General features: G+C 39.1%; 1 long non-coding RNA gene across 1 annotated transcript; it reads left to right on the top strand.

Annotated features, from left to right (window-relative positions):
* The first annotated feature begins 1,136 nt into the window (after positions 1-1,136).
* On the top strand, positions 1,137-6,455 carry LOC115291045. Its single transcript, XR_003908383.1, has 3 exons — positions 1,137-1,251; positions 1,460-1,519; positions 6,403-6,455. It is a non-coding gene; the product is annotated as an uncharacterized LOC115291045 (long non-coding RNA).
* The last annotated feature ends 1,313 nt before the right edge of the window (positions 6,456-7,768 follow it).

Below are 7,768 nucleotides of genomic sequence, written 5' to 3'. Positions count from 1 at the left end.
GGAATTCTTCTTCTCCAACTATCTCCTTCAAATATTTTCATACATAAGGTGGGAGGATGCTTTCTCCACATCCATGAATGAAAATTCAAATAGTTTCATGACTTTTTCAGTCACTCTCAAGTAATAATTCCACATTCACCCTAAATCCCCAACCTAATCCTGATGCTATATTAAAAGTGTCTAGTCCTACATTATCACAATCCCCAATGTGACTTGAAGTTAAATCCTCTCCCAGCTGCAAGCAGGAAGCTGAGAAACAGAAGCATGATCCTTCTTTTCTCTTTTCCTGTCCTATGCTTTCATCCCTCCTTCCTCTTTCGAACTCTTGTTTCTGACCACCCTCTTCCCATTCCCCCCAGGGTTGAATCTGAGGGAGGAAGGAGGAAATGAGGATGTTCTGTTTGGACTGGTACTGCTACAAGGTACCTACGTGGTTTCTGAGACTGACCCATTCTCTAACAAGAATTTTCTTGACTTCCCCAGGGACCACTCCATCGCCAGCGTTGGGGGTTTCTAAGCTATATTTCCCACAAAGTGGGTGATTCATTATTCCTGATCACAATGCCTACCCCTCCTATCATCCCCAGGAGCCCAAAAATATGTTGAACTATATTTTTTTGTTCCGTAAGCTCTCTATTGAACAGGACCTCATGGGAGCCCATGCTGCTTCTCTTATGAGGTTGCCCGCTGTGAGCCACAGGAAGTATCTGCTTTGTCCTCACAGTTCTGAGAATGTAGGCAGATCCTAAAGCACTGCCCCTCCCCCCACCTTCACTTGAGTTCATCTGTCAGGATCTACACTGTTCATCTTTTTCTCTCTTTCTATTTTTCAGGTAGAAGTCAGACACAAGTCTATTCTCCTTCAAAGGCGATACATATCAAATCCTTCTAGTAATCCTCTTGAAACTTTTTTTCTTGGCTAGAGAAGAAAGAGTGGGACCCGTCTACCTCTCCTCCTTGATGGAGACAGGGATCAACAGTACAAATTGTTTCAAAGAAATCCCTCTGGAAGTTCCATTCTACTAATCTCCAACAATCTGGCACTTTACACTCTCACTGTGGATGAGGGGTTCCAAACTTGTAAAACTGTGTTTTAAAGTTACTTTTGAAATTTTATAATTTGGTCTATAATCTCACTTTTGAATGTCATACACATTATAGTTTTGTGCTTACACGGGAAACGTCCAATTTAACATCTTAACATACTTATTACTGAAAACTGGGAACCTACCACGTCACATGATGAAGAACGTAAGAGTCATTGATAATTTGACTTCCCACACAAAAGAACCACTGAGCGTTTGGGGGAATACTTGTTCAGTCCTTTTCCTTTGCTTACACTTAAAAATATATACTTTGAGATAATAGGATTATACTGTACATACAATTAGTAAACTGTTATTTTTCTAATATATTTTAAACATTCTAAGACAACAAATGTGTTTTTATATATTTTTAGATGGATCCTCTAGATACCATCTTTGGACATATCACTGTGGATTCAACACATTATTTACTGGTAAGCTCTTTTTCAGTGATTCCTTTACATAAAAAAATACTCTTCTGAACATCTTTGTGAACACAAAGATAAATAGTAAAATATACACAATACATTTATAGTAAATAAATATATTTCTAGTGTATTTCATAGTAAAATATGAATAATAAAATTAGAATTAAAAATCATAGTAAAATCAAGAAGTAAGATATAAATCCTATCATTCAGGAATAGTATTTATTTCATAAACAGTAATCAGTAATCACTAAATTCACATTACCATAAATTAAGGCCCTAAAAGCAGATTTTGATTAACTGTCCTATAGAAAAGCCAAAGCCCACAAAGTGGATTCTAGAAGACTGAAAACAAATTTTACCCACTTTCATATTTTCCCCCAAACTCTTACTTGATTCTCACCATTATCACCTAAAAATATCACTAAATACTATAAATTCCACTCTAGAAATATGTCCTGGTTGTGGTCCTTGTCCCCCCTTCTCCACTATCATTTCTTTTACTCATGCCATCACCACTTTTCACCCAAGCTCTATAATCCCCTGTGCTTCATTCACACAGATACCCTTAAAACACATCAGTTCCTGCATTACTTCTGGATTTAAGTTCTTTTCTAGCTTTCAGATGCTAAAGAATAAGTCTAAATGCATTTCACAGCATTTCACATGAGAATGGGTCTCATTCTCATTTGCAGGGTCCCCCCACTATAGCCATGTTCAATTTCTCACAGGTTCCCAGACACACTGAGTTATTTCTAATGATTTCTATACATATGTTCCTTCCTTTGTCTGGAGGGTTCCAGCCTTCTCCTTTTTTCATCTTTCAAACTGTACCCTACTCTCTCCTGTCCCTTCTCCTGAAATGTCTAGGTGGCATCCACTTCGCTTGCTCACTCTAATTCCCAGAACAGTGTTCTTTTTTCTTTAAATTTTTTAAAAATGTTTTATTTATTTTTTAGAGAGAAACAGACAGAAAGTGTGAGCAGGGGAGAGTCAGAGAGAGAGGGAGACACAGAATCCAAAGACAGGCTCCAGGCTCGGAGCTAGCTGTCAGCACAGAGCCTGACATGAGGCTCGAACCCACAAACTGCAAGATCATTACATGAGCTGAAGCCGGATGCTCAACCAACTAAGCCACCCAGGCGCCTCCAGAACAGTGTTCTTAGTTTCATTCTTGACTCTACTGCACTGTGTTGTTTTCCTTCAGTCCACCTGTGTCATTAGAGTGAGAGCTGCCAGAGGGCAGGGACTCTGGCACACGCACCATTAGACATGTGGTATGGGCTCCATAAATTAGAATGACCACTTAGAAATCTTAATAAAATACTTCCTCGCTCACAACATAATACAGAAATCAGTAGCTTTTCCCCCCCACCTTTTACAGCTAAAAGAATAAAGCCAAGGGAGAGGGAAGTCATAGCCTTGAGATTAAGCTCAGGGGTGTCTGACTCAGGAGGCTGGGAGTGCCATCCTGTTCTAGTACTGTCATACTAGACAGTAGCAGGTCCAGCTTGACCTATGTGGGTTACATTACAGAAAACCCTCAGATTTCCAGGTTGAAACTGAGGCCTAAAGACTTGAAAATGTATTTCTCTTTCCACTGGGCTGATTGTGTGCAATGATAGCAAACTTGATGTGTCTAGAATACAAGCCCAGATAAGCATTTCTGGGCTGCATGAAATAGCGCTCCAATGCCAGTAAACATCATTTTTAAAGCACACATTAAATGATAGATTTAAATTAGAATAAAAAGACAGAAAACAGTATGCGAAACACTTCATTACCTTTTACATTTCCAGGAAGCCTAGGGTAGACGCAAGGACTAAAACAACAAGATTGAAAAGTGGCTGGTGGAAAGGTCTTTAGCGTTTCTCAACTGACATTTTTAAAGGGGCTTATTAACGCAAGAACCCTGAGGCTTTTGGTGTGCACACACAGGCATGACTCTGAGGCACAGACACACTAGACAGGAAGCCTGTGCCATTTGAGAGGCTCCATAGAAGGGGGGAAAAGGAGCTTTTACTCTTTCGATGTCCCTTTGTCCACTCTCTTCCATCACCACCTCCCCCAAAGGCAGGCTAGCCGCATGGAACTCTGTGGGCTGCCATGTCCCACTGCCGGGCATCATTACAGGCTGCTGGGTAGTGCTGCCCACCCCGCAGCAAAAGGAGCTACACAAGAGTCTTTCATTGCTCCTAGAGCCAAAGCGGGTGGTCAAGCTGGCCCTCGGTATTTTTTGACAGCACAGGAGAAATCCCTTTTATAGAGGCCAGTCTCCCTGCTTTCAAAGTCAGTGGAGGGGCGCCTGCGTGGCTCAGTTGGTTAAGCATCCAGCTTCGGCTCAGATTGTGATCTCAGTGTTCATGGGTTTGAGCCCTGTGTTGGGCTCTGTACTGACACCCGGAGCGTCCTTCAGATTCTGTGTCCCCCTCTCTCTCTCTGGCCCTCATCTGATCATTCTCTCTCTCTCTCTCTCTCTCTCTCTCTCTCTCTCTCAAATAAAATAAAATAAAATAAAATAAAATCCTTAAAAAAATTTTTAACCAGCGGAAACCAAGATTCTCTGAGAGAATTTTTTGCCCAGTATGTTGAGTAAGATGTAGGGACTGTTATCCAGCATTATTCCTGCTGGACCATATTCTAGAATCCTGTTCCCTGTATCATGTCCTATATCTCAGTATACTGTCACACCATGCGATGTACTCATGGTGGCTGCAGTGCACATTTGAAGCCATATCTCATTCTGTTCTTTGTACCCTTGTACATTCATGCAACCAAAGATTGGACAAGAGTTCCATTTTTGAAAAGTGTTTCTTCAACTGTCCCTGAGATTTTTGTCCTCTTATTTATCCTGGGAAACTGTTAAAAATCCCCTCCGTCATCCTAATCCATCCTAACCTCACCTTCTCTCAGTGTTTGAATTCCTCATAATGCTGGCATGGAACAGGCCCTGGAGAATCTCATAGAAAGATCACAAGCCCTTCCTCTCACCACCCACACCAACCCAAACTAAGCCTCGCTTCATTGAGTTGATAACAAAGAGAGAACTAAGTAGAAGTAATCTCTACATTTCAAATTATTGATTCATAGGATAGAAAAACACTTCAACGATAGTTACAATTCCAGTTGATACTGGAATATTTGCCCACAGGGGCAAATCAAGAATATGACAATTCATTTGGAAGAGTTTCTATCCCTTTCCTACAACACTGGAACTTATTTTCCATGCCTGTGCCCTTGAAAGGACCCCTGAGTCTTTGTTGCTCAGTCAAACAGACATCACTGTGGCTAGAACCATCCTGCTCCCCTGCACTTCTGACCATTGGGTAGAGCCAAGGAGTCCTAGAGCTCAGCGGTGACCGGAGATCATCTCATTAAAAATCCCCATTCCTACTATTTTACAAACGGAAAAACAGAGGCAAAAAGAAAAAGGCTTGTCTAAGTTGGAGGTGGATGTAACATTTTTTAGCATTTAGGGCCCATGACGATGCCACTGCTCTTTTTGCCATTCCACACAAATGTCAACCTACTCAAGATCTCTTGTCCTCCCCCATCAGGGCAGAATTTGGATGCGTGACACAAGCTTTGCACTTAGCAGTCATTCATAAGTGACACGCTGAACAGCACAAGTTTCTTGGATAAAAGTGGCCTAAGGCAGTGTTTCTTTTCGTTTTTGCTATTTTTTCTTTTCTTTTTTTTTTTTTTTAAATCTAAGCGAGAACGAATTCTCTTCTGTCTCAAGAGCTTGCAGGATTCTCTACTTCTAACATCTGAGCAGAGACATCTTTAAGAGCAGTGGTGTGTAACAGCAGTGTTCGAATTTGGAACCTTGAAACTTGAGGACCCATCTGAAGGACAGAGCAGCTAGAGAGACTTTAAACTCCCGGGGCATGATCAACAATCAGTTTTTGAGGGTCTTCAGAGCAAAGGGGTGACTGTAACATAAAATATCTCATGTTTAGCAAACATGATGAAACTTCCTCATGCAAATTAGTTTTTATTTTTTTAAACCTAAGTAGTTGTTCTATAAGAAATATACTTTATCCTAATATAAATATTCACCAGTATTTTCAAACTTCTCTTTGGAAATTGCTACCAAAACCTGCAGAATTCTTTTTAATATCTTTGGTATTGGCAGATAGTTTTTCTTCAAGGTGAATTTGGTTATTAGAAATAGAAAAAAGTCACTCTTAGCTAATTGGAAGGAACGAGATATGTAAATTATATTTTTGTTTTAAAAATTGCATATTGAGGGGCACCTGGGTGGCTCAGTTGGTTGAGCATCCAACTCTTGATTTCAGCTCAGGTCATGATCCCAGGGTCATGGGATTGAGCCCCATGTTGGGCTCTGCACTGAACTTGGGATTCTCTCTCTCTTTCGCTCCCTTTGCCCCTTTCCCAACCCACATGCTCTCTAAAAGAAATAATTAAACAAACAAACAAATAAATAAAAAGTTTAAAATTGTGTATTGAGAACAACCAATTTTCTGAGTTGTTTTGAAGGTGTTTCCAAAAGCCTGTTTTCAGGCACTGGAATAAGAATACATTCTTCCTAGTTAATTAAAGCAGAGTCACCATTCATTAATTCAAGTAAGTTTTGGTATTGTGATCCAAAGACCACAATACATGTGAAATACATGCTGTCCCTTCAATGGATGTTTGAAACAATGTTTAGTAGCTTAGGAAATGCTTTTGTTAAAATGCTAAATTAAAAAAAAAACAGAGTATCCAACCATACATCAAGTATTACTGCAACCACAAAAAAATACATAGATAAATACTGGAGGAATAGACACAAAAAAGGTTAAAAATAAGGGTGTGGGGGCAGTGAAAGAGCAGATGAATATCTTTCTACTTTTCAGGAGTTTTTCATTTTTTCTAATAAACAGGTATACTCTCTATAAAGGGAAGACTCTTCATTTTTTAAAAAACTCAATCATATGTAAGTATCTTTCCCCAACTAATGAAAGACTTGCTGATATTGGGCTCTAAGTGCCATCACTTCCCAGTGTGGTGCCTCATCTGTATGTAACATGACGTGGTCGGGCAGTTACCATCTCTCTGAAAACTGTAGAAAAGATCGATAGGCAGCAATCACAAATGCTAAGATCAAACACCTAGAAAAATCACAAAATAATCAAATAGTATGATTTGATTCTACTAAATGAGTATTTTGTTTACTTGACTGTCTTGTACTATAATTCAACTAAATTCTGTAACCTATATATTTATTTTAGACGAGTGTGACCATGTGTTAAGAAGCTTAAAGATAATCACAAGGAGGAGAGCAAGACTTAAAAAGACACAGCAGGCTCTCACTGAATAACCTGGTGGCACACTGCTCAGTTCATTCCTTCAGTACACACATGTCAGGGGCCAGAAAGCACCCAGAGGCTCGATGAGCAACTGTAGCTTTACTTATTTATGGGACAGTATTTTCCACATTCACAAAATATGTCCATTTACATTATTTGATTTTTTTTTACATACTTCTGTCTTCATCTTACGGCTACTATTAGTGCTCATCACACTGAATTAGAAATGGTTTTAGGGCTTTAGGGCTGATTGTTAATAGCTCTAAATTGAGGGCATGGATCATGCCTTACTTGTCCTAATGACCAACACATTTACCAAATTACATTCTCATTGTGCAGATTAGGAAACAGGTTTGGGGTTGTCATGTGGTTCCTTCATGGTCATAAAGCCAACAAGTGGCTCAAGACTGTCAACTTCTTATTTATCCTATGGCTTTTCTATAATAATACCTGTATTTTTTATTCCTGTGATATCTTTTAGCTGTGGTGAACAAAAAATTAATTTAATACTCAAGTATCTAAATTCCTGAAAGAGACAAAACTTACAACTAAGAGAGTGATTCTTTACAAAGATAACTGTAATTACTGGTATTGCATCTACAAAGGTGTAACATCCACTAAGGATGACTACATATATCTACAGTTAGGCAATTACAAACAAAAAGTGTTATTAGAATATAAATAATAATGAAGCATGCAAGTTGAGTTTAGCCTCACTAGGAAAGATAAGATCTTGAGCTCTGACCCAATAGAAGTTCTCAACATCCTAAAAGAAATCAATAGAGGTTGAGAGAGATAAATCCTCCGTATGGGTAAAGTACAAACAAAACTGTCTAGAGATTATCATTCAAGAATAAGAAATGAGAATACAATGGATTTTGACAGCATGTTTTTTCATAACCAGTAATAAACACAGGTTCCCTGAATTTGATCAGGTATC

The sequence above is a fragment of the Suricata suricatta genome, chromosome 5 (assembly GCF_006229205.1).
Source record: "Suricata suricatta isolate VVHF042 chromosome 5, meerkat_22Aug2017_6uvM2_HiC, whole genome shotgun sequence".
Classification (NCBI taxonomy): domain Eukaryota; kingdom Metazoa; phylum Chordata; class Mammalia; order Carnivora; family Herpestidae; genus Suricata; species Suricata suricatta.
This window is presented reverse-complemented; position numbering and strand designations above follow the sequence as displayed.